Source organism: Cardiocondyla obscurior, linkage group LG05 (assembly GCF_019399895.1).
Source record: "Cardiocondyla obscurior isolate alpha-2009 linkage group LG05, Cobs3.1, whole genome shotgun sequence".
Classification (NCBI taxonomy): Eukaryota; Metazoa; Arthropoda; class Insecta; order Hymenoptera; family Formicidae; genus Cardiocondyla; species Cardiocondyla obscurior.
The window spans coordinates 9,180,818-9,206,689 of record NC_091868.1 but is presented as its reverse complement, the minus strand read 5'-3'; the positions used below and the strand labels follow the sequence as shown (position 1 = coordinate 9,206,689).

General features: G+C 43.5%; 1 protein-coding gene and 1 long non-coding RNA gene across 15 annotated transcripts in view; one reads left to right on the top strand and one right to left on the bottom strand.

Annotated features, from left to right (window-relative positions):
* LOC139102738 (uncharacterized) overlaps positions 1-25,872 on the bottom strand; it is a 365,092-nt gene that overhangs the window by 92,246 nt on the left and 246,974 nt on the right. For 9 of the 14 annotated variants that reach the window (XR_011545749.1, XR_011545759.1, XR_011545755.1 and 6 more), the window contains 3 exons: positions 3,533-3,631; positions 1,593-3,433; positions 1,416-1,456 (listed from right to left, as the gene is read on the bottom strand). This is a non-coding gene — a long non-coding RNA (uncharacterized lncRNA). Of the gene's footprint in view, positions 1-1,415; positions 1,457-1,592; positions 3,434-3,532; positions 3,632-3,797; positions 3,921-25,872 lie in introns of those variants that run through there. The other 5 variants (XR_011545762.1, XR_011545761.1, XR_011545756.1 and 2 more) reach the window with 5 other exon arrangements.
* The window catches only part of LOC139102730 (CCR4-NOT transcription complex subunit 6-like), a 318,650-nt gene that overhangs the window by 219,669 nt on the left and 73,109 nt on the right, over positions 1-25,872 (top strand). The window lies entirely within an intron of this gene.

Below are 25,872 nucleotides of genomic sequence, written 5' to 3'. Positions count from 1 at the left end.
GAAGGCCGATACGCGACGTGAATAGGCGTCGAGTTTGAGAATCGAGAATTAATCCTTTGTTCCCAAGCGAGATGTTCGTGCAATCAGACAATCACGGCGCGCAATTATTTTTGACTTTCAGCGTCGTGTCCATGTATCCGGTAGGCAACAATAATAAATTTGAAACCGGTCAAAAATTACTTTTCGTTCAGACGATAAGAATAGCAACCTCAATTGTCATAATAGCGCATCAAACAGCACGAATCAAAAATTTTAGTCAATAACGTGAAAAAATTTTATACTTTGGACAGGTCTTTATTAAAGAAAAAAAAAAAAAGACGCCAAGAAATAATGCTGTATGTGAAATTTCCCGATACGTCGTTATCATATTTATTATCCCATGTAAATCCCCGAGTTCGCATTATAATATGTAAATTTCTCTTCCGCGCAATACTTTTCTTTGGCAAGTCCGCTTGGTGGATGCAGATGCAGTTTGCGGAAACTTCCGACAGCTTCGTCGCCCAAAAGTTTTCTCGATTTTCCACTCGACGACCTTCGGCCTGACAAAAACCCGCTCCGCCTATGCACAATTCGGCGACGGATCGATGCTTCGGTGAAAAGTCATTTTCCGGTGGCACGCGTCTTTGAATTAAATCGAGGAATATCGAAAAGAATACTATTGTAGCCGAAATTTAACGTGATTGAAGTGCGAAGAAAGTGCATGAATAATAGCTTTCAAGAAACGCACTTCGGAAACGAATTGCATTTCGTAAAAATGTACTACAGTAATTTTGGAAGAGACGATCTACTTTTTATAAATTTTAATTTTTAGCCAACCTAACGTGTGTTCGTTAATAAATATACTATAATTCTGCCGTTCGTGAACTCTGCTTTAATTATCTTTGGCGACTATCGAACGTTTGTTACTTTGCAGGCGTCTGCGATAACGAATGCCTTAATTATATGATAATCACTTCTGCGGTACATAGTAATAATTAGATCGGACTGGTTCAATGTTGAATTGTGAACTTTTTTATTCGGAGAGGCGGGGAGATTGCATCATATGATGCGGTAATCATTTCCGGGTGGAATTAATGCATGACGCTTGTCCGAAACCGTAATGTAATTCAGAATGCAGCTTTAATAATATGCTTTCGTTGTAACGCGTCTGTTAAATTGGGAAAACAATACCTACTCTTCATGAATAATTCATGTAATAATCATTTCGTAAGAAACCTCATCGCATATATCAATTATAAGTAACATCGGGAAGTATCAGTTGTTACATTCATTACACGAAAATAACGCTAATATTTTGCATTTGTATTAATTTCTGTTTTTATATTATATTATAATACCTATTCTAAATTTTCTTCACAATTTACAAGTCCCCATAACGCAACCGCTACAAAAATGTACTTCAAAAGTGTACTCACCGATTTGATGCGCAGCAGCGGAGTTTAATAGCGGCTGTAATCTGTAACATAAGAATAACAAAATTAAATGAAGGAGCGTTCGAATTAAATTCATTGTTAAAAAAAAAAAAAATTAAAAAAAAAATTTAATTTTTAAGTGATCTCGACAATCTCTGAAAATAAAAAAATGATTCTTACCCTTGGGTTGCTCCGCTGAAGCTTGATGTCCGTCCTGGACCTCCTCCTCCTCTCAGATGGGACGTGAAGCCATCCTTCGCACAAGAAACTCGCGAAAACCGCACACCTGTGAATTTAGAGTCGCGAGTTAAATAAAAAAAATTATTACTTGAAATGCTTCGCGCGATACTGAGTAAGCACTCACGTTCCTATACTTCGCAAATCAGAAGACGCGCGGTTATTTACCGGCACTCCCGAAAAACGAACCGACGAACTGGCTGCAGTTCGTATAATTATTTGTAACGACGGCGAGAATGTGCTGAAAATTTCCTTCGAAATTTTTATTTAAGAAAAACAAGAGTTTTTCTTAAATAATATTCTAGGAGAAGAACTGGGATATATTAGTTACATATAAAATTATGTGGTTAGTCAATACCTAGCTAAATCTAATTAAATTTCTGACACGCGAGTTATGCGATTTCGTTTTTATTTATATTATCTAACATTTTTTTATTACGCGGTTTTTACATTACGCGAGGGGATCGGATTATATTATTTTATTTTTTTTATCGCGATTTAAATTTTATTTTTTAACAAGTGGAGTCGATTCTCCAGTGTTAGTTAAAAAATTGAATCTCACTCACTAATAGATGCGCAGCAGTGGAGTTAATTTTTCAGCTTCTAAATCTGTAACAAAAAATAAGACAATTAAATGAAGGAGCGTTCGAATATTATTTTCTGTTAAGCAAAAAGAAATTTTTATACACATAGGAGAAAACGTTAATTTTATGGAAATAAAAAATTAATTCTTACCTTCGGGTTGCTCCACCGAGGCCTGATGCCTCTCCCAGGCCTGCTCCTCCTCTCAGAAAGATTGAGGAAGACGTCCAGGATGATAGAATCGTCCTTCCGTATTGGCTCGTCTTGATTGTTAGCTAAACAGAGAAAAGGAATTTAGGTTAGACAAAGATCTTATATTCTTAGCAAGCTAGGAGCTCACCCACCGCGATAAAGCCGTAACCATAAGAAAAAATTACTTTAGAATACAAGGTGTAGTAATACACGTGTTATAAGAATGTATAAAAGGACGTGAGCAATTAAAATCACTGCTTATTAATTATTAAATACTCTACGCTAAGTATTCGGTACAGAGCACTCCTCGCATACAAGTCACCGATCGGAGAAACCATATAACACCGATCGCGAGCTTTATTCGTAAAGCGAGACTTACTTTGCAACCACGTGCTTGCGGAGCTCCGTTACGTGCGTGCTATCTGTTCGACTTCCGCCTGAGATATGCGAGGTGGTGGGGGAAGCTAGCGCACGAGCCTACCTACGCCGCTACGTACGTTTTTTACCTGTTCGGCTTCCGCTTGAGGTGTGCGAGGTGGTGGGGGGAGGCTAGCGCGCGAGCCTGCCTACGCCGTCCGGCCAAAGGCCGCCGACTTTGTTTGTATACATTTTAAGCACTGTGGTATTTAACTCTTTACGCGTACAAAAGAATTGATCTAAAATATTACATTGAAATAATACCTATCTTTTACTTTAAAATACTTGCGATATAGCGGTATTTTACGCGATTAAATCAATCACTTTTTCAATGCGATAGGGAGGCGCGCGTTTTACATTATCTATCTCTTACAAAAAGCGAACAATATTACAATTAATTTTATACATATTAATTTTAAATTAATACTTTTAAAAAATATAAAATTTTAATTAAATAAAATACTACTTAACGATTAATATTATTAATATTACTTTCCGTCGAATTTATTCTTATAGCGCTGATGAGGTAAAAAGATGTTTTGTCTGGACTCGCCAATTTGATAAGCAGCAGTTCAGTTATAGCTACAATTATGCTGTTACAAAAAAGAATAGAAGAATTAATTATCAAGACGCTTAAGAACATATTTGCTATTTAAAAAATTATATTTATTTGTAATTAAAATAATGCTTACTCCGAGGTTTCTCTGCCAAAGTAGAATGGCTTTCCAAGGCCCTCTCCTCTCAGTCTATCCTCTCAGGATGTATCTTTTTCCTTGGTACAAGCATTTCACCTGAAACAAAAAATTTTACGTAGATAAAATATCTATTCTAAATATTTTATTACCGCGACGAGATTGTGGGGGAAATTATTTTTATTGCATAAAATTAGGCTATCAATATTTATACAACAAGGATGCGTAAATATATTTAAAAATATAAAAAATAAGAAATAATTACATAAAAATTGTATTCGAAGTATGCGCTTTCAAGTATATTATCTCCCCTTAAAGATCGATGATTGTAGAAGTCAATTTGCATCGGCCGACGTCTCCTTTCAGCAATTGTAATAATTTTTGGTACTCTGCGATGTCCTCGGTTGCCGGCGAGTGAAAATCAAAGTGACGCGTCGAGAGTCGCGTACGACGCTCGCCATCCTCTGGGTATCTCGCTCGGCCGCACGAATTTCTCTGCGCTATAAAAGAATGTATATTAATATTTCTGCAAGCAACATGCTCGACCGCCGGCGAACGAATATTGAAGTGACGACAAGTCGATATCGGGCGAGTCACGAACGACAACCGAGCGCTTTGTGCATCTCTTTCGAGCGCGACGCACTTCGCGCGTGAAAATAAATTACGCATAATGATTGTTACATGGAATATTATTAATATTAATATGTTTTGAACTTACAATCGGTGGATGCATTGCGATATTCGTCATTTACAGTCCGCTGCTTCGATCAAGCGTCCGGTTAAACTTGTCGATCATTAACTTAATGTAATACCAACTTTGTTTTTGGCGCGCCTCTGCAAGGCGTTCAGTAAGAATGCAGTTGGTAGTAGTAAAAGTTAAAGGCCGCTTCGTTCGATCGGAGCGGGTTTATATTAAATTTATATGAATGCAATTTAGCTTTCTAATCAAACTTAGAAAGAAATAAAGAATGATTTAAATCAAGATTGAAGCTAATCTGCATTTATATAAATTTTATATGGACCCGATTAAACTCCGATCGAACGAAGCGGCCTTTAACTTTTACTACTACCAACTGCGTTCTTACTGAACGCATTGCAGAGGTGCCGCGCGCCCGCCAAAAAACACAGTTGGTATTGCATAAAGTTAATGGTCGACAAGATTAACCGGACGCTTGATCGAAGCAGCGGACTGTAATTGACGAATATCGCAATGCATCCACCGATTGTAAGTCTAAAACATATTAATATTAATAATATTCAATGTGACAGTTGGTATACGTAATATATTTTCACGCGCAAAGTGTGTCGCGCTCGAAAGAGATGCACAAAAGTTAGCGCTCGGTTGTCGTTCGTGACTCGCCCGATATCGACTTGTCGTCACTTCAATATTCGTTCGCCGGCGGTCGAGCATGTTGCGAGGCTTGCAGAAATATTAATACTCATTCTTTTATAAAGCAGAGAAATTCGTGTGGCCGAGCGAGACACCCAGAGGACGGCGAGCGGCGTACGCGACTCCTGCACTTCGACGCGTCACTTTGGTTTTCACTCGTCGGCAGCTGAGAACATCGCAGAGTACCAAACATTATTACGTTTGCTGAACGGAGACGTCGGCCGATGCAAATTACCCTCTGCAGTCATCACCTCTACGCGGAGATTTCTACGAGGCTCATACTTAGGACACAGGACTTATGTGAGTCTTTATTAATTATTATTTTTTTAATTATATTGAGGAGAATATATGCGACAAATAATTATACTAAAAGTACTCGTTGGGACGCCAGAAGTACTCATAAGTACTCTCTGCATAAAGATAATCGATCGCGAAGGTGAAGTCGTCGCGGCTGATCGCTTTTTTGATCAATTAAAAATGATTTTTATATTCACACGGAAGCTCTGATCTCGCGTTCTTCGTTCTTGACGATCTAAGGTTTAGTATCAAAGTAATCTGGCAGATGGTGCGCGGCACGTATTGCGTGTAGCCGCGTCGTGTTCTGTACGCTGTCAGCTGTGTGCTCTTTCTCTTCCCCCTACCTCACCCGCCGCACCCATCGTTCGTCGCGTGTTTTTTCTCGCTACTCTACCCGACTCTATGTTGCGTCTGGCGGCCTTATCTATGATCAGTAAAATGCTCTGTATTTTTGTGTATCGTAAAGCCGTGATACTTTAAATATCATAGCGAATATTATCTTTTAAGTATATTACGAATAACGTACGTATAAATATCCGACGCCTTAACGACCGGTTTTTTAATATTCTTTCAAAAAAGGCGAAATTAATAGAATATAATTAATTAACACGGGTTGATTAATAAGATGTAATCACCCAGGTGATTAATCGCAGATACGAGCAATTTGAGCCTCAACGGTGAGTTCGACACGTTATAAAAGAATTTATCTTATCGAATATTATCTCAGTGGTATATACAGAAGGATGGAGTATTTTCGACAAACTATCGCGTCTAGCTGCTCGGGAGTTGGCGGTATAATGCCCGCGCGAATATGGGTCGTAGGGCTCGTAAGTCACGTTTATCTTCGAAATATGGCCCTATTTTTGAAAGGTCCGCTGGAGGAGTTATAAATCCCAGATGGTAATTCGGCCGTACACAATCCGTTCCCCGCCTCTCTCCTTTTCGGGATTTATAATGCCAGTTTGTAAGTGACACGCGAACTAACAACGCGTCGACTACAAAATCAGGCTGGGAGCGAAAATTTGGTTAACAAAGAAGACTTCCTTCTGCTCCGGGGTATAAAAGATACGCGCGTTTTCAGATGAAAGATGTGCTCCAGCATGCCATTCTTACCGCCCATGATGCTTTAAGCTCGGAAATGGCACCGCATTACAATACCCTTTTACGTTAACATCTATATTACACAACTATCAAATTTAGTACAAGAAATTAGTCCATTTCTTTAACCTATTGATTAAAAAAAAAATTTAATAGAAAATATGCTTGAAAAAGATTAATTATTCTTTAATAATAATTAATTAAATATTTTATAATATTTTAAGCACTTAATATGCTCAACTTATAATTAGTTAGTGTTTCAGATTATTTTATTACATCAAAACGGCTTCAAATATTAAAATAAAAGGCTGTTTTAATTTAATTAAAATTATAATTTTATTATAATGCGTTAAACAACGTTATTGAATTTTATTATTAATTTTATCGTTTTTTTTTTTGTAACGCAGTTTATTCTGTAAAATTTATTATTTCGGTAAAACGAGTTTAAATTTAAATAAGATGCAAATTAATATCTCTCAATTACCGAATGCTTCCGACGTTTCAGAAACGAGGAGATCATATTACGATCGATTTATGTTACATAATAGTAAAAGAAATGGACTGGCGATTGAAAGATTTTAATGCGGTTAGTTTTTGCGTGAGACTGACGTTAAAATGAAAATCGGTGATTCCGGGACTGCGAAATTAAGGGTTATTCAAATCCGTTTTAATCTATTTAAACGCACGGTATGTTAAACGTGGCCGCTCTACCATCTTTCCAGCTGTAATAATGGAATTCATTATGCGAATTCATTATTATTGCCGCTGAGAGACAGACTCGGGCGCGACAATTAAATGGGTCATAAATTAATTTCTCCCCGTGAGAAGACGTCAAACTTGGCGGGCGGGCAGACCCTCGTTAATCCCGGTCTAATAACTGGGATTAATTTATAATTAGTCGGGAAATATAAATTGTCCCGTGTGTGCGATCGGGAAATATAATAACTCGAGGTATTGGGGAAACGTTTGCTTCCGGTCGAAGCGAGCGAACGTTAACAACGGTAAACGGGCATATATGCACAACGTAACCACGTTTCCCGATGTAATTCACCTGCGATGGTGATGCATGCTGCGCGATGGTGACGGTAGAGACGTAGTCGCGCGCGCGCACGCGACTGTTTTCGCGGCGGATCGAACCTATCGAAATTCAATATCGGACGATAATAGCGGGCGACGGGCGCACGTTCTTCGCGGGGAAAAATTGAGGCTTACGTTGTCGTGGATGACGCTACGTGCTCGTAATGAAAGGGACGAGGAGATCGTTTTCACCGTATCTCCGATACGTTATTCCAATATTTGAGAATAACCGCTGCCACCGTCGCTACCTGCCTTCACCGCCGGCACGATTTTCCTCCTTTCACTCCGTATTTCAGCTCCCGTCGCGGTTAATGCGCCGAGTAGCCTTTTCTGATTTTCTCGATGCGCGCTTTATCACAATTATTACGAAATTAATTAATTTTGTCGATTAAAATATTTTTTTTTTGTATATAAACTAATAGATGATAAACCCGTCGCAAAAAAAAAAAAAAAAGAGTATCTCTACCTACAATTATTCGAGTTTAGCTAACGAGATTTGACAAATTCTATCACTGCCAGAAAATCGAATTGCGAAACGCAACACAGCACAACGAAATAACAAGGAATTGTTTTTCGCTGTCGAGAGCTCAAAGAGCACAAATTACACAGATAGAAACAATCGAAATAATTTGGTTCTGGGCAATGGTTGATTTCTACTACTAACAAGAGGCATGCTTAGCGACCCGTGATTTAGAGAGGATTTAAAACTTTATACGAACACGAGGCACTCGGGCGTACAACCAAACATCTCGCTTCCCTACACAGAGAGAACAGAGAACGAAATCATTTCTAGAATTTTTTTTTTTTTATTCGCTACTCAAACGACAGAAATATCTTGAAAAGTAATTAAATGATAAAAAGTGTCTCAGTTTGACGCCCGTGATAAGCGACGACGGGGACGCTTGCGGTAAGGAAAGTGAGTCCGCCGGTAACCGACGAGAGATTCTGGCTGTAATAATTTGAACAATTGCGCGCGACCGTAATCCGCCTCTAAAAGAAAACCGATCGCGGCAGAAACGACGTGGAGCCTTTTGCGATGCGCCCTTTTACGAGCCGTCCTCCGACCCTTTACGTCTCCCTTTACGCCGCGAAATCCAATATCGGGGATCCGCCTCCGCAGTCGACGGCGATTCTGTCCGGGAGAGAGACAGCGTAGTCGAAACAATTATGTAAATCCACTCGCAAGATCAAGATACATTTCAATCCCGTTGTTTCGTTCCTTCACCTCTTTCTTTTTCTTTCTCTCTCTCTCTCTCTTTCTCTTCCTTTATTTCCCCGTCGCCGCCACGTGCGTCTCTGAAAGCAAACCTCGGAAAACGTTCAGCCATCCGCATAATATAAAGACGCTGTTACGACCGTTTCGTTTTCTTCCCTAGCCAGCTCTGCAACCCCCCTGATATCCTCTTTCTCTGTATCGTCTGATTTTCCGGCGTCCTCTCTTGTACTTTTCTCCTGTAAATTGCGTGCTTGCGTATCCACCATTTCGGGCGGGCGAATAACGACGTGGAGACACTCGTCTTTCTTTTTTTTATTTTTTTTTATTTTTATTTTTTTTTCTCTTTTCCTTTTTTCTTGTCATCGTAGAAAAGTTCTTTTCCCGGCCTCGAAAATGCACGTCGATGCGTTCAACTCGCGGATTGCTTCCCCATCGCGTGCATTATCGTACAGGGTTCTCCTTTCTTATATCCTTCCCCGCTTCTGTCTACGGCTTTTTTACGACTTCAGCAACGACGAAGCTGCTGTCTGTTACCCGGAGGTCGGTAGAAATTACGCGAGAGAACCGCGGAGTCGCGTGGAATTGCGACAGAAGTTTTATTCTCTACCCGCATCGGATCTCTGGACCGTTTCGATTTCTGGCAGTGTTAATTTGTGCACAGCACATTTTATTTAACGTTTGAATAAAGAATTAAAATTAGCAGGAAAAAAAAAAAAAAATTGAGAATGTGTCGAGCCATTTTCAATACTACTCTCATAGCACTGCTTCGCTTTAATGGCATTTCAGACCAGGGAGAATTTCTATAAAACGTATAACGTTTCCATATATTCTCCTTCCGTTTTTTCCATTTACGACGTACGTCCTTTCTTCCGGTACGACACCGCGTAGTATCATTTTACAACTCGGCGATTCACAATCTCGGTTGGGCTATTAACGCGACCGGCCGCCTCCGTTATACAATAAACGCGAGCGGGCGCGCACGCGGCCGGTAACGTTCCTTAACATCTTGTTACAGTTGTAATGATATAATAAGTATCTCGGAGCGGGCGCTAATAACAGACGAAGGCGAAGGTATTCCAAGTGCCGCGAGGCAATAACGCGCGAAACAACCGTTCCGAGTTGTATTTCACTCCCCCTTTTGCCCGCCGTCATTTTTCAGCACGTGGCGCGAAGGCGCGAGACCTCCTCGAGTGTTGCTCTACTTCCGCGTAAATCTCTCCTGGCTGCGTTCGTAAGGACTCGCGGAACGATTCCCTACGCGAGGTGAGAAATGGGATATTAACTCTCCCCTTTAAAGACGCGGCTTTGTTTCTCGCCGATTGTTCCGCCGGACAAATGAGGATAGCCGACGAAAAACCTTGCTCCCCCCGTCCATTACAGTCTTATCATAATTTTGTTCGCTGAATTATCGATCCTTTCTGATTTTTTTAAAATTTTATTTTATTTTTTTTTGTCGCAATACTCGCGATGTGAAATCTCGCTTGGAAAATATCGATACGTTGGAAAATGTATGTGGCGCGTAAAGTGCATCTGCAACCCCGGCATGCAACCCTCCGAAGCGAAGGCGCGCCCTTCGTGTCGGCGATACAAACGGCGCCTTAGGTTCCTCATTGCTCCGTAACAAATGGCGTCGTATAGCGAGTATCGGACGGCGGATCGATTCGTAGCGCCCGAGAGCGCCGCGAGAGCTCTTTATCCCCGTTGATATCTTGTCGTGATAAATCATGGGAATCCTATTCAGCACGGGAGGAGAGAGGCGGTCCCCCGTGATTTATCACGCTCGCTGCACCCTTCCCTCGTCATCTTCTTTCGCCATTTATCGGTTGGCCTTATTAGCGGCGTCCGGAGCCAGTCGCGAAGATAACGCGCCGTTATCCGCGCGCAACCTGTCCAAATCTTGGACACGTCGTAATGAGCGGAATATGTCAATGGAATTATCAAGTTCCTTTATTAAAATCGCACTTGAGAAAATCGCATTTTATCTTCAAGATGTAAAACGATAGGGCGACACGTAACAGTGGAGAGAGAGAGAGAAAAAAAAAAAAAAAGAAAACGAAATTTCCACCGTGGGAATACAACCGCGGTGGTTATCAGATCGAGTCATCGGCAAAAATATTCCGCGGACGAAACTGAATCTCGACTATTCTGTCTGCATAGCGTACGTGTTTTTAAATAGTCCGCTCGGGCGGTGTGTGCCCTTCGCGCGACGGCATATCGGAAGATTTGCATTCTACTCCGGTAACACCGGCTCGTTGCGCGAGCGCCGGGATTTACGTTATTTTCTGAGCTCCCCGGCCGTTTCATAAACATGAAAGTTCCGTGACGCAGGTGGAATAGCGAAACGAGTCGAAGTGAAATCTCGTCCGCCTGCTCGGCCAGCGGAGACAAATGACGATGATGATATCGCTCGCCCGGTTATGGAGAGGCATAATGCCGCATCTCGCGCAATGTACAGTTTTTTTTTATTTTTCGTTTTTTTTTATATTTTTTTTTTCCTCTCTACGCTTTTTTCCTCGCCTCTTCTTTTTACTTTTTACTTTGCACGACGTGCGTAGTTATCTACAAAAGGTGTCGTGAGTTGTTTGGCCGCGCGATAACAAGCCTGTTTTACGTAGCAAAATAATTATTTCACGACGGGAGAATATTTTTCAAACGCAATTTTTACCGTACAACAATTTATTCCGTACTGAAAGCTATGTAGCCGCAAAAAAATTGTGAAAAAAAAAGAGCGCACACGGCGGATTTCGGCATCTCTAAAATTCCGATATTCCGATATTCGATAGTTCGCGAGCGATACTTGAGTGACCGACAATTCAAGAGCCACATCGGCTTGCCGAAATTTCTTGGCATACACGAAGGCATCTCGGAAATCCTGTGTGTGATAGATCTCGGATTAAACTTGGCGCAAGTGGGTCACGTGGACGTATACTACCGTAGCATAATACCGGTAAAAACTTGAGTAATGAAGCTCCGCTCTCGTCGTTCCGGAGCACCTCGAAAGGGTTAAAAGGGGAGAGTGTAGGGACTACGGTGCGAGATAAGCTGGTGCTTAACAAACAACTCGCGCGCAGGACGTTTCCATTCGCGCTGCCGCATCGTTAATTTCGGAACATCTCGCCGACCTCGGCTTTACATAAACTCCACCGCGAGTATGTACATTCCGACATGATTTATCGTATATATAAACCAAACCTAGCAGGCTGATATTTGCAGATTTTTTTTTTCTTCTCCCTCCGTGGCTAAATATGTATTTTCGGCGATGTTAACGCGCTGGCGAGAAATAATCGCGGTAATAACAGGCGCGACGTGTCGGGGTATATAACAGCCGCGATAAGAAACGCTTACCGAACTGTGAAAGCACCCGGCATTAATTACGTCGAAACGCCGGCAAAAAAAGAAAACGCCGCCGGGCGTATTCGTGAATTCGCGATCCCCGCTGAATCCAAATGATCGCACGAGCGTCATTTATCGCGGGCAAAGTCCCGAACGGCCCTACGTATACTTTTTGCTTCGCTCGCCGCGCCTGTAGGTCCGCCGGATATCTCTCCATAGAGACCACGAGTTTTCATTAAGCGCGCGGCAGAATTGGGGCGTCGTAGGGCGCAAGAAGAAATTAGGTTACGCTTACGCGAAGAAGGGAATTTACGTCGGCGACATAGTTCGCGTCGCGTCGCCTCGTGCGGCGCATTACGAAGCCCCGGCTCGGGAATTTACACGCCTCGTGAACGTTAAAGTCGTTATCTCGCTAATTCGAGCGTTTGCGCCTTTAGTCTTCGAATTCCCGAATTATTTTTGGAATCGCAAAAAAGAAATACCCGAACGTACCTCCTTTCTATCCTCCTTTCGCCGTCGATTGAAATTCAAGCTACTGCATCCAGTTAATACGGAGACGTCTAGCTCTTTCTCTTTTAATTCAATCTCTCTCCACGTGCGTTTTAATTTAAAAATAAAATTCTATTTAAGATTAAAAAAAAAATAAAATAAAAATAAATGACTCGCCGCGGATTAAAATCATTAAGGAGCTAAACAATTTATTCACGACGCGGTTATAACGGAAAGATACGGAGTCTGCTCTGGTAACGAAATCCATCCGTATACTTGTCGCTGGATGACTTCTGATTCCCGACTACTTAAGAAGCGAGGAGATTAGAGCTGACATTCTGCGTGCGTGTGCGTGGAGATTAAAACTCGTAGCCGGTAACGGTATCCGCGCGACGTGTGCATGCCGGTACAAGCACAAAGTGGATAGCAGAGTCATCTTACATTTACGGAAGCATGGATTACGCGACACCGTGCCGGTGTAATGTGATCGAAAAAAGCGTGAGATCTACATAAAGACCGAGCGGAGAGATCAGAAACGTCGGTTAACGTGTCGGGTGACGCTAAAAGAGGGATTATCGCTAACGGTGAGAGAGCTTTCCTGCGATTTCAAGACCGTTAAACTGTTGGCATTGTATCAATCCGCGAGTTGTGATTTCGTATCAATATGCGCCGACGATTTATTCATCGGAGCATTGCGAAATACGTCGCGATATCTCTTGACGTTATTATCAAATCGTGGAGCGTGAAATTCATTTCATTCTTCTCTTGAATCGATAGAATTAAATTTTTTCAATATTATCACGCATATTGTTTTATTCAAGATTTTAAAAAACTTTAAGTTATTTATGCTCTAATAAATCGAAAAATTGACGAAATAAAAAATACTTATTATTTCTTTTATTACTTAATTAATAAGAACGGAATATATATCGACTTTTTATTAACTTCATCAGCAAATTTTACTGAAACAATTTAACAGTCTATTTTCAATTTTCACCGTAATTTCCGGGACGTAAACAGTGAACGTAGGTTCCTCAAGTGCTCCTCAGTTTCAGAGCAGATCGCTATGTTGGCGAGATTGGTCAATTTTTGACCTCTCTCGATCACCCGGAACGGATATCTTCGAGCAACCGAGACGACGGAACCCTCTCAAACTTTCCGTAAAATCACGCCCGTGGGGTCGCGGCCGTGTGTGCGCGCGCGTGTCGAAAGTACGTATAATACGTGCACTTGCGTTGCACGCATACCCGCCCGCGTGAACGTCTAGACTGCGAAAATTACGTAGGTAAGACGGCTATCCGCCGCAGATGTAACAACCTTTCGCAGACGGCTTCTCGCGTGGGAGGTAATTACGCGGAACTGATGAGATCTTCATCGTGCGGCCCTCGCATTATCTATTCAGAATCTGCGAGCCTGTCGCCCTGCATCACGCGGAGCCGACTCCCCGCTGTCGTCCACGTCTGCCTCGTTTCCGTCAGGAATCCGCGGAATACGCCCCGATGGAAAATTAATTTTCTAACTTCGCCGAAAATCGATAATTCAAATTAATAATTTTTAAAACAAACGCTCGCCGATTTTGAGGGAAATTTTACCGTCGACAAGCCAGCCGTGATTTCGGAATTTTTTTTTTTTTTTTTTTTTTATGTTCTCCTTTAACTCGCGGCGAATGGCTGTTATCGAACGTTCATTGCGCGAGATTATGCTTTATTATTATCGCATGCCCTAACAAGCGATATATAATCCGCCGTTGTACCCGGTGTACCATCTGCTTTCCGGATTGTTGCCCGTGCCGACCGGCTTCGCCGTTTGCCCCGCTCGTTGCACCGGTGAGCGCATAAACATGTTATCTGAATGGTTTCATTCATTCAATCGCGGTTTCTCGCTCGCTCGTTCTCGCTCGCCCGACACAGCTTTTAACTTCCTCTTGTTCATAATTTTGTTCACTGATTTAATGAACAGTCAAGTTATTTTATTTTATTTTATTTTTTTTTATTTTACGTTTTTTATTTTCGCGACAATTGCTTTTTCAAATTTTTTTTTTATTTTTAATTGAGAATAAGTCACGGGGAGGAAATAAATTGATAAATGCGTCTTTCAGAGATGCATCGGGAAGTTGACGTTTGCACACTCCGTCCGGCAGCGTGACGAAAAGCGCGACTTGCATCGGTCTCTTCCGAGTTCGCGGAGCGGGTGAGAAAGAAAGAGGAAGAGCGAGTGCCTTCCCTTTTCCCGGCTGTAGATCATACAGTAATGATAAACGGGATGTAGCCTCGAATGGCCGTTGACCCGCGACCTATTTGCGCGATGTACACACTCCGTCAATGCTTACGGAAAGCTCGCCTCGACACTCGAGAGGCGCACACGTGCATACATAGAAACGGTGCCTCGTACCGGTGCTCGTCGCGCAGACCGTCATTCGTGCATATTCGTCACACCTAACGTATGTACATTGTGAACCTACACGCTCCGCGCATATATCCCTCTTATACGGGGTGTTTCATGAGATTTGCATTAACGCGTCTCGCTTGCTCGCCGCGCTACGAGTTTGCGTATAATCGTTATTCGATTAACCCTTTTATTTACCTCGCCTCTCCGAGCTTCGTTTTCATCGGCGATTTTTTGAATATTTAATTGAAATACAAAATACCCGGGTAACAATACGAGGCACCCGCGAGAGTGCGGAATCAAGTTTCTCAAGATGGCGAGTAAAAGAGAAAAAAAAAAAGAGAAGGAGAGAAAAAAAAAGTACGACGAACCGCGTCCTACTCGAGATGCAGCTCGTCGAAGTGTTTAATTCAGAAAATTTACACATCCGTACGGGAGCGAGAGAATTTCCGATGAAGTTTCCCTCCCAAGAGAGAAAGAGAAGGAAAGAGAGAAAGAGCACGTTCGAGAATTTCCCGCCGAACCAGTTCCAGCTGCCGTTGGCGTGCACTTTTTTTTCCGGAGACACCCGTAATGGAGCGTGTTGCAGCTCGCGCAACGACGGGCGGCGTGATCTGCCTCGGCTCTCAGAGGTTGGAGCCGAGCGCTACTTGAAATTTTCAGGGGAAGATGATTTATGGGGCAGGCCTCGACCTCGCCACTAGTCGACTCTCCGCGCGTTCGAGAGGCATACATTTTAATCTTAGTCACACCGCGAGTCTGCGCGAAAGACGTGTACATGTATACCCGGCACTTTCGAGCCAGCGCCCCGCTCGAACTTTTTCCGCCACGAAGAAATATGACACGTTAAGGGCAGCTGAACCCTGCGGTTGAAAATCATCATACGTTATCCGGCCGATATCTGATTGAAAGCGCAATTAATTACGGATGCGCGTGTGCGCTCGCGCGACGCCCCTTGTCGGACCCGCATCCCGCGGCTTTTCTGTTTATCATTGTTTCGTATGACCAATCAATCTTTATTTATTGCTCGGAATGACCGCTGATTTATCACGCAAGTCTTGATTGGTCGGAATTTATTTCGACATTTATCAAATCGCTTATTTCTTCTTTCGATTCTCAGTTCGGTTCGCGACGCGTTACTGTTGCACATGAATAACATATTTATTACACGCGCACGTTGCGTACAATAATAATCGACTTTCAAGTTTAACTCGGATTTTCGAAGAGCCATTAACGACTTAACGTTACTAAATCGCTTAACGCGGTATGAAATCATTATCGAATTTTTTTTTTCCTTTTTTTTTAAGTGCCGCAAAACGTGAGAAACCGAGTAAAATATTCAAGCTTTTTACGCGACTGGTATCGACGTTTTGTTAAATAGCCCAAGGCGTGTTCTCCGCGCTCGAGGATCTCGCAAGGCGCGCGCTCGCTTTGATTCCCGGCCGGTTTTGACAAATGCCTAAGCCACCTGTGATAAAACGGGGGAAGTCGCGCGTAGCGGGTAAAAATCGCGTGATGTATGATACCCGACGTCGTCGGCCAAAGGTTCCGAGATCCGACAGCAGGAGTGGCTTTAAAGGACTACGTTGTATCGATAATGATCCCAACAATACAGCGTAATGAGGCGAGCAAAGACGCGCCACGCAGAGAGAATAACCCGATAAGTTACCCCTCTTTAAGTGACCGTCTCTTAGCTGACGAAGTTGGACGTGCCAGAGAAAGAGAGAGAGAGAGAGAAAGAACGGAGAGTCATGTGAAATAATAGATAGACGAGAGATTGCACTTGGAGGATGAACAATTTCGCGCGCGCTGCTTGCAGAAAGTACCGAATCCTTGCGTTAAAAAATATATATTAAAGGTCGAGCCAAGTATCTCTTTAATATTTCACATTTTGCATTAAGTATTTTTAAATATGCATCGCTTTAAAGCTCTTGCGATTTTCATTTCCTTAACAAAAATAACATAGTACGTTTATATTATTAAAGTGAACGTTTTTTTTCTCTGGAGAAGAATTTTATCGCAATAAATTCGTAACGATCGTTTTTTTTTTGTTTTTTTTTTTGTTTGCTGACAAATTAGTAATTAAACGTATGCGGATTACGCGCGTATTCAGGTTACGGGCAGGCATGTCTACCTCCTTTCGAGATTTTATCTTTTCGATGACGCCGTAATTCGCAGGACGGCGTATCTCCTCATCTCATTTCGCCCCGTCTCGTCCCGTCGCGACGTCCTGGCCGGACTTTCAATTTGATTACGATTTCGCGGTGTGTGCGGTTTACGATGCACCGGTCGCACGCGATGGTCCCTGATGAGAATTATATTGCGCTCGTCGCCGCCGTTCTTCGCCCAGACCGTATGTTCTCGTATTTTCCCGAAACGGCGCAATGTGAGCCATACGTTACGCGCAAACACGGGTGGTACTAGAAATACAGTAAAGTCCCCGTGGTTTTATTTGGATGGAGAACTGCAGGACGAGCTTAGATAAAACTCAAATTACATGAGATAAAAAAATCCGCCAGATAAGAGAGAGAGAGAGAAAATAAGCCACTTGAAAAATCAGTACAGATATAAAATAAAAAAAAAATTACTTTAATTATATCTTTGCCTTGTAAAAAGTAGGTCTCAATAATTATCTTTCAACTTGCCGTTAACTGAACGATTTTTTTAAATTTCGAATTAAGTTTTCAATCGTTCTAATTCAAGATTTCGACGCTTTTACTCGGTTAAGCGCAAGGACGAAAAGGGAATACGCGAGATTTTACAGGGACAGAAAAGGCGGACGTCTTCGTAAGCTTTTCCGAGCGTTTTCCGCAATGTAATTTAGAAAATTGGAGGCACGCGGGGATAAGCTGCTCTTGCCGGTGTCGTTGCGTCCGTTACTATTTTTATCGCTTTTATGGTCGATCGTCCACCGTCTATTCCTTCTTTCCTCTTATCGTGCAGCCGTTCCTTTGAATTAATACAATATAAATGCAAATTGAATTGCGCGTTCAATGGCGACGGCAAGAAGATTCGACGACTAATCGCGGAAGCCGTTCCACAATCGTCGATCCCTCTCGCCCCGGTGTTTGTCGTCTTCTGATAATCATGCGACAGGCGATCCGAGACGATTGAACTCGCGACGACGGATGTCGGGGACGAAATAATTTATAATAATTAAACTCTAATTGAAATGATTATTTGACGTAAATTGATAATTAGCCGATTATACTCGTGTTGCAATTATAATAATTTAAAGTCGCTATAAATCACACGGCGTATTATATTCGCGTTGCCTGCTATCCGTTGAGACGGATGTCATTTACGAAAGGGCTACTTAGCGATTTCCATGCCGCGAGTCGATCGATCGTGGCGACAAGTTTTTTCGCGCTTTTCAATTTTTATCTGGCTCCTGGACGAGAGCCGCTCCATCACCTGGCGATCCTCGTGTAACGGTAGGACGAGTTCTTCTCGCGGGCCTGAATCAAAAGCGATTCAGAGTAATCGCGTCCGTGCACATCGGCGATACCATTTAGCTTAGACGTACTATCGCATTATTACCCTCCGCAAATAGCGGGCAGACGGACGGCTAAAACGCTAATAGGACAGTGACCGTTGCGCGTAGAAACCAGGGCACTCGAACGCGCGCAGCAGCCTTCCTCTCTCTCTCTCTCTCTCGAAGTGTCGGTATCGATTACGAACGCACGGGCACACATCCCACGTCTCTCTATCTCTCTCTCTCTTTCTCTCTTTCACCTTCCGCCCCGTCTCTCGCCTGTCACGATCGATCCTACGTGGCGATCAATCTTGCACCAACCAATTTCCCGATGTCTAATTAACTTGCGATCTTTGATGGCTCCTCTCAGTCTACTCTCTTAATTCAAAAAGGCGTATCTCAATAATTTATCACTTTTCGACGCTGGGATTTCTCACATTAGGGACGTGCGGTTAAAATTAATTTTCAACCATGTTCTAAATATAATCTAATTTATTTTTAGCTCGTTACGTATTGATAAAAGGGGTAACTTAAATTTTATTATAGAGAAGATTGGATTTAATTCAGTTTAACTAATTTAAAAATAAATTAATTTTTTTTTAAACGAAAAATACGCATATCTTTTATTTATTAAGTTATGTTTGAAAAAATATTTTTATGCGGATGACGATGTGTCGGATGTAAAATTACGAAAGACGGTCAGTTTTTTCAAAATTGATTTATTCACTTGTCACCATTAAATTTTTTTATTTTTTTTTTATTCTTTCTTTATCTAGATAAATCTTAATTGAGCTCGTAAGAAAGAGAGTCAGAATGTCTCTTCGAGTGCTCGCATATTATACTTTGTCGCAACGAGTTTCCAGCTGGTCGTACTCGCGCGTAACTCGCGCGCATACCTATTATCGCGCCCATAAATTTTTATGCGACGCTGGATAAGCCGTCGTCAGTTGGCAGAGCAAACTTCCGCCCTTATTGTAACTCCGAGCGCGAGATTGCAAGTGCACTTTGCGCGGTTTACTTTATGTTGGAAACAATAAAACCGACCCGCAAAGATCGTCTGTCGCGAGTTTATTTGCGTTTATTATTTTCTGAATAATATGTTAAGTAAAAAGAAAGTACGTCAAGTAATTGTGAGATAACAAAGGTAGCTAAAGTAGAGGTTTGTAATAAATATGTAATAGATTTACAACATAATTATCTGCGGGAGATTTACAAAAGTTTTTCCTACAGTCAATCGTCTAATTTTATTAGACCGATCGGATTTTTATCGAGAGCCTTGAAAATTGCAGGGATGATTCCCGCTGGACGAACAAACGTGCTTTCCATCATCGTCATTGTCGCCAGCTAATCGGCCCGAAAGAGATTTTCGACCGACTCATGGATCGTTATTAATGATCACGTATCGCGCGACGCGATCTCGCTCGAACACCTCGTCGGGTGCCGATATTTATATGCATAAATCGATTTGCGGGCCGCTCCGCCGGCCACGCTCGTACGTTCCATCTCGTCACGGTTCTCCGAGCGAGTGTGATGAAAACATTCAGTCGGCATCCGCCTCGTATCGATCGCATTACGAAGCCGAACCGCGCGGTAACGAGATTACGCGCTGTCAATTTTATTCATCCGCCGCTCGCCGACGGAGATTCGCGAGTTACACGAGATGCAACTCCTCACGATTCCTGCCACGACGTCGTGAGAAAGTGTTATTTAATCTCGCGATCGTTATAAACCAGGTCCGATTCATATTCGCTTCGTGGTAGATATCATTACGCCGCAATCGCGATTCCTCCAGTTTCACTTTTGCCGCGGTTTCTTTTTTTTTTTTTTTTTCTTTCTTTCTTTCTTCTTCCCACCGTTTTCCTCATCTCGATTAATTCTCACGTTCTTATACCACGGCATGCGCGCGTTAGCAGCCGTTTGCTAAATAATAATTACTTGTCAATTCGACAAGTGTGCTGAAGAGGCGTTTTTTTTTTTTTTTTTTTTTTTGTTTCTTACTTTATTGAAGGACTGCTGAAGTAGCATGGTCATCTGCCGATGCCGGCTGCGTTTCCCAGGGTTAAGGACGGATCCCGCGTGCGAGAGTTAGAGAGTGATAGGAATCCGTTAGATTGGAGAGGACGAAAGCGGCGAAGAGAGAGCCGTAGGTTAGAGGGAAGAGAACGGCGAGGGACAAGCGTATAGGGAGGTCGGCCGGAGTAGGTACACACGTGGCTTATTTGTATGCTCGCGTAAGGTGCTAATTTGCGAAGTACACGGCGTATATACGCGCGTGTGTGCATACGAACTACAACGTGTGTCCTCGAGCGAAGCGTGCACAGGTACCGCAAACTACGCGAGAGGTCGAGCGGGAGGGAACGAGGAACTCGCGACGGTGAAGGCGGAGACGCGAGAGGGATGCAGAAACGTGGAGAATAGCGCGCGCAAACGTGCGACTGCATACTCGCCATAGTTAGGTGCGTTCATTCAGCCTCGATATCGCGTACACGAGGGATTTCCGGCTCATCGACGTCTGAGACCGGAAAAATTCTATCTCACTCTCTCTTTTTCTTTCTTTATTTTCCACTTTTTTTTTTTTTTTTTTTTTTATTATCGGTATTATTTTTCGCGTTAAATACGACGGAGCGATAATCTGATGGAGTGAAAGATCCATACGGGAGTCGATTCAAGCTCGCGCATTTATGAATAGAATAAAAATGAATTCCTTTTTAATTGAAGTAAAAATATGCGATGAAAAGATATATGCGCTTATTATTTGCGGCTTAGCTAAACTTTTTGAATTTTAATATCTATAACGGAGGAAGCGTGTGTGACTTGTGGGATATCCTGTACATTACCAATGAAAGAAGAAGCGGAAGGATACGACCGGTGGCACTGGCGGATATCCATATCGCTATACATCTGTCGCTGACACGGACATTTCTCAGTTTCCGTTGTGCACCGGCCGGCCAATTCCACTTCCTCTATCGCCATGCATCTCTTTCTCTCTCTCTCTCTCACTCACTCTCTCTCTCTTTTTCTCTCTCTCTTCCGCACGTACGCATACTTTTTGTGTATATATATCTGTGCCACCGTTTCTTTTCGTACCGTTATGAACTACGACACGTTTGCTCGTAAATCCCGCGGATGTCGAACGATCTACTGGCGTCTATCGATCGCCGATCCGAGACTCGTTGATTACACCATCGCGAGCTTAGGCCAGAAACCTAAATGCACCTAACGCTGACCCTCGTAGCCTTTTCACACGACCACACGGGGAGGGATAATTACCGACGAACGGGGCGCATTAATGTGCACGACACGCGCGCGATCTTTTCGAGTCTTTCTCTCTCGCTGACCCCCCGCGAGATCAGCCGATCTTTCTCCTCTCGAATTAATTGCGGACGATCGCGAGAGCACCTCTCGCCAATGATTAGTCGGTCTACCGATTATCGAACCTGTTCGTAGTGACTCCCGATGCTTTTTTTACTTTGTAAATCCTGTATCGCTTACGCTGATTATTTCTCGATGAAAGAGAACCTGCACGAACGTCGGACAGATTAAAGGATGTCGATCGCGCTTATGATCGATGGATTTCTCTTGAAAGTTACCCGCGTATTATCGATATAAACACGACGTTTCATGTGTGGCGATTCAGCGCGCTCCTCCGCCGTGTGTCCCGGATTTCAGCCGGCGTCTATCCGCTCATTTAATTTCTATACGACTGCGGATGTACGAACCGTCGGTGCAGTAATAACGCTCAGTCATTCGAAACTCGACTTCTATCGAGGCGGACCGGCATTAAATTCCTCGCGGGAGCATTCGTATGCGCGGCGGCATCCGACATCGTCGTCTCGACGCATGAGATGCGCAGTTAAACGGCCGTCCCGATCCCGCGTGTCTATGCATCGCAGTCAAAAACACGTTTCCCGTTTATCCCGCGACTTCTCTCGCGGACACGCATGCACGACGGGGGCTTTTTTTTCCCCGTGCCGCTCGTCCGATTATACCGCGGTCTTTTATGCGCGCGTGCCATAACGGCCGGCAATAAGTGGCACACAATGCGGTAACCGTAGTTAGGGGTTAAACGTGCACCCATCGCCGTCGGTCCTTCGCCATCGTCGCCGTCGCGCTCTCGCTGACAAATCGTTTGACACCCGTGTACATGCGCGCGCGCACGCACGCGCGCCTTAATGATACGCTGCCGAGCTCGAGATGCTCCTTTGCATCCGCGACGCGGCCGCGTCTCACCGTAATGATACGACGTGGCGTGCTATTAATTTAGCAGCGCGAAATAATCCCGTCCAAACCGCGAACCGGCAACGGGGGAAAAGGGGGGCCCGGAATGATGACGGGGGGAAAAAAAAAAAAAATGCACGGCGGTGCTTAATTGACGGCTGCATTCGCGAACAAGGATGGGAATTGCGCGCGAGACGTTCGCGGCGAGCAGGCACATACTCGCATTATTCGCGATCTTTCACAAAACGGCGAGCGCGGAGGGTCATGTTCTCCTTCGACGGCTTAGCCCGCTGGCACACTATCCCGCGCGTTCTCCGAAGAGTTCCTCCTCGAGAGCGTCTCTCTATTCCGCGCCTTACGGTATTCCTTCGCTTCCCTCCACCTTCCTCGGCCGACAATATGAACCACCGCCATTACTCATCTTGTCTCGTTGACGATTATGCGCTCTAACAAATTGTACATGACGCGGTACGCTCTACTTCCCTACCTCCTCCCCGCCTGCTCCTCTTTCTTTCCTTGACCAAGATTACGACTCCGCGCCGAGAACGAAGCTGTTTGTCAGTTATTTTGCGCGGCAACTTTTTTCTCCTTCAACGAGCTGCAATTCGGACGCACGGGTTATGATTAACCCTGCAATCGTGGCCGCGACGATCTCACTGACCTGAATCTTTTTTACTACAGAGAAGAATAGATACTTCTCTTCTTTAGCGAAACAAATACATAAAACAATACGAAAAATTAAACGTGTAGATATAATTTATTTCTATGAAAGTGGAAATGCACGAGTAGGAAGAAACGTTTTTTATAAAGAAAATACGGAAGGTAAAAAACATAAAAAAAAAAATACCGAGATGTCTTTAGAATTACACGCAGGAGGAAGGTTTTAGATATTTTATGCACGATGCCCGGCACGTTGTAGTATCGAATCGTTTTATCTCTCCGCGGCAATTTTCTTCATTTTTCGGGCAAAAGTTCTCATAATCTAAAATTGTCAAAGAGAAGAGAAGAGAGAGAGAGAGAGAAAGGAAACCCCCAAGTCACTTCCGTCATACGAACGATTGCCTATTATTATTATAACAGCGCGTCGGCATGTACCGCGGATAACTGAAGACATTTCGCGGATCGCCTCGGGCTAGCAAAGAGACGCTGACTTCGGGTCTCTAATCACAACGCGAACATCATCTCCGCAAAGTTGAAGAAAATCCCCGAGATACTCTCGCCGTCCCGACGATTTTGCCGTAACGCTGTCAGACTGGCGAAATTGGCGTCGGGCTGATAAGCCGAACGCGAAAAGGGACGCGCGGACGAATGGCGTGCGCACGTCGACAATCCACCGTTATAGAAAATCCACACCGCGCCCAAGCACCAACGGCCCACATAACTTCACCCGGACGGACAGGGGATTGTCTTATTACCGCAAACAACCGCGTGGCCACGGGCGGGCGTGCACGGGTCCGCGCAAATTGTCTCCGCGAGAGAGGCGCAGCCGTATGCGGGTCACCGCCGTTAATACAGAACGTAGAAATTGTACTCCGGGCTGGTGAACTACGGCATTCCCGGCGCGGTCCCGCCAGATTCCTTAACGAATTTGGAGTTGACATTTGATGGCGAAGTTTAATTGTAATTCTACCCGCGGCTTTGTAAATCCCCAGTACCCGCAGCTGTTTACTTCCGTAGTTGTTACGTAGCTGCGACATAATCTCGTGATTGTTGATTGGTTGTACAAGTCGCTCGCGCGATATTTCCACGAGTATATTTCCCGGCGTATTAATTGTTACGATTTTCTGTTCAACTCTATTCTTCTAAGATAATTTTCCTAGTACAAGAAAAAAAAAAAAAAAAGAAAGAAAGAAACGGCAGAAGTTACAATTAACTTCATAAACGGTGGACTAAATTATGCGCATACGTAATTATGGCATCCATCTAAACGTAATCATAAATCATAAATCATGTTCAAAGGCGGTGTCCAGCCTGTATCGCGTCTTCTTACGCTTTATGATTAATCGCAGTCGTTACTATTATTTCGCGTCTGCAGACGTATTATGCGTTCTTGTGTCGGAGGAATCTGGTACGTAGTAAAAGTCAAAGTGTCGAGATAAAATCGCGGCAAAATACACCGACGCCGCGCCGGTCCATTAGAATCAAACGCCTCCCGGGCACTTTTTACCCCAGATACTAAGGTTAACGATTCTTCGCGGATCGCGAACGAGCGATCGCCCGATCGCAAACGAGGGAAATTCGGCTTTAAATCTCACCTAGCGTCGTAAACTTTAATCTCAGCGCGAAATGTACAGCCGCACGCTAACGGTAATCGAGCAATTACTAGCAAGCCGCGCGGCTTCTCGCGCTCTAGCGACTCTTGTATATCACATAGCTCTCTTCTCCCATTTTTTCCTTCTCCGCGTTTTTTTTTTTTTTTTTTTCTCGCGCGCGTCACCTTTGCCACGACGTAAAATACTCGAGAAATCACAACTTCCAAGCTCGTCAAACTCGCTAGGCTGCCGATTATTTCTAATGCTGCCGCGGGTCTCAATGCTAAACGCAGACATCTTTATTCGGCGAGGAAATTCTTTCACGGGGATAAAAATAAGGCGACGCGGAGAAGCGAAAGCGATAGACGGTACGCGTTCACCAATATTAATTTTCTCGTAACCCGTGTGGACAGAAATTTGCGTAGAACCCCGGGCCGCGCGCATTCTAAATCAGAGTTAAGAAAGCTGTATAAAGCCGCGCCGTAACGTGTACCGTAATCGGTTGCTCTTTGTAAGCGCCTAATTAATGGTGATGCATCCTAATTCCGGGCTTTGCTCTTAGCACGTAGGTACCCACCAACTCGGGCAGTTATGCCCGGCACAATTGGCGACTCTCACCTCGCCGCCGGCTGCGAAAGTTGCGCGAAAGATTAATGCCCTCGCAACGTACGCTAATTGTATTAGCCCGCGAGCATTCGTGTTACGAGCGCGCCAGGCTCGTAAAGAAAATTATTTTTATTATCGTATTTATGCGTTTCTGCACATATTCTATTTACGTTTTATTATATTTTATTGCGGCTCGTATCAGCGTCCCACTTATGTCCCGCTTGGTGAACTTTCTAGTCGTCGCGCAGAGTAAAAAAAAAAAAAATAAATTTATTATTTTTTTTTTTTATTCCCGGACATTAAAATTTTTCCAAGTGACGTACGCGTGATGGATCGCGATACTCGACGAACAAGTCCGTTGTTCTGTGCCTGACATTACGAACTCGTTCCATCTCTTGCAGAATCCCCGACGCGCCGTCATTGTTACAATTTTAGTGATAATCGACGTAAAAATGCGCGGCCGGTAGGAAAATTCATTGTGATCTGGAATTAAAAAAGTCTGGA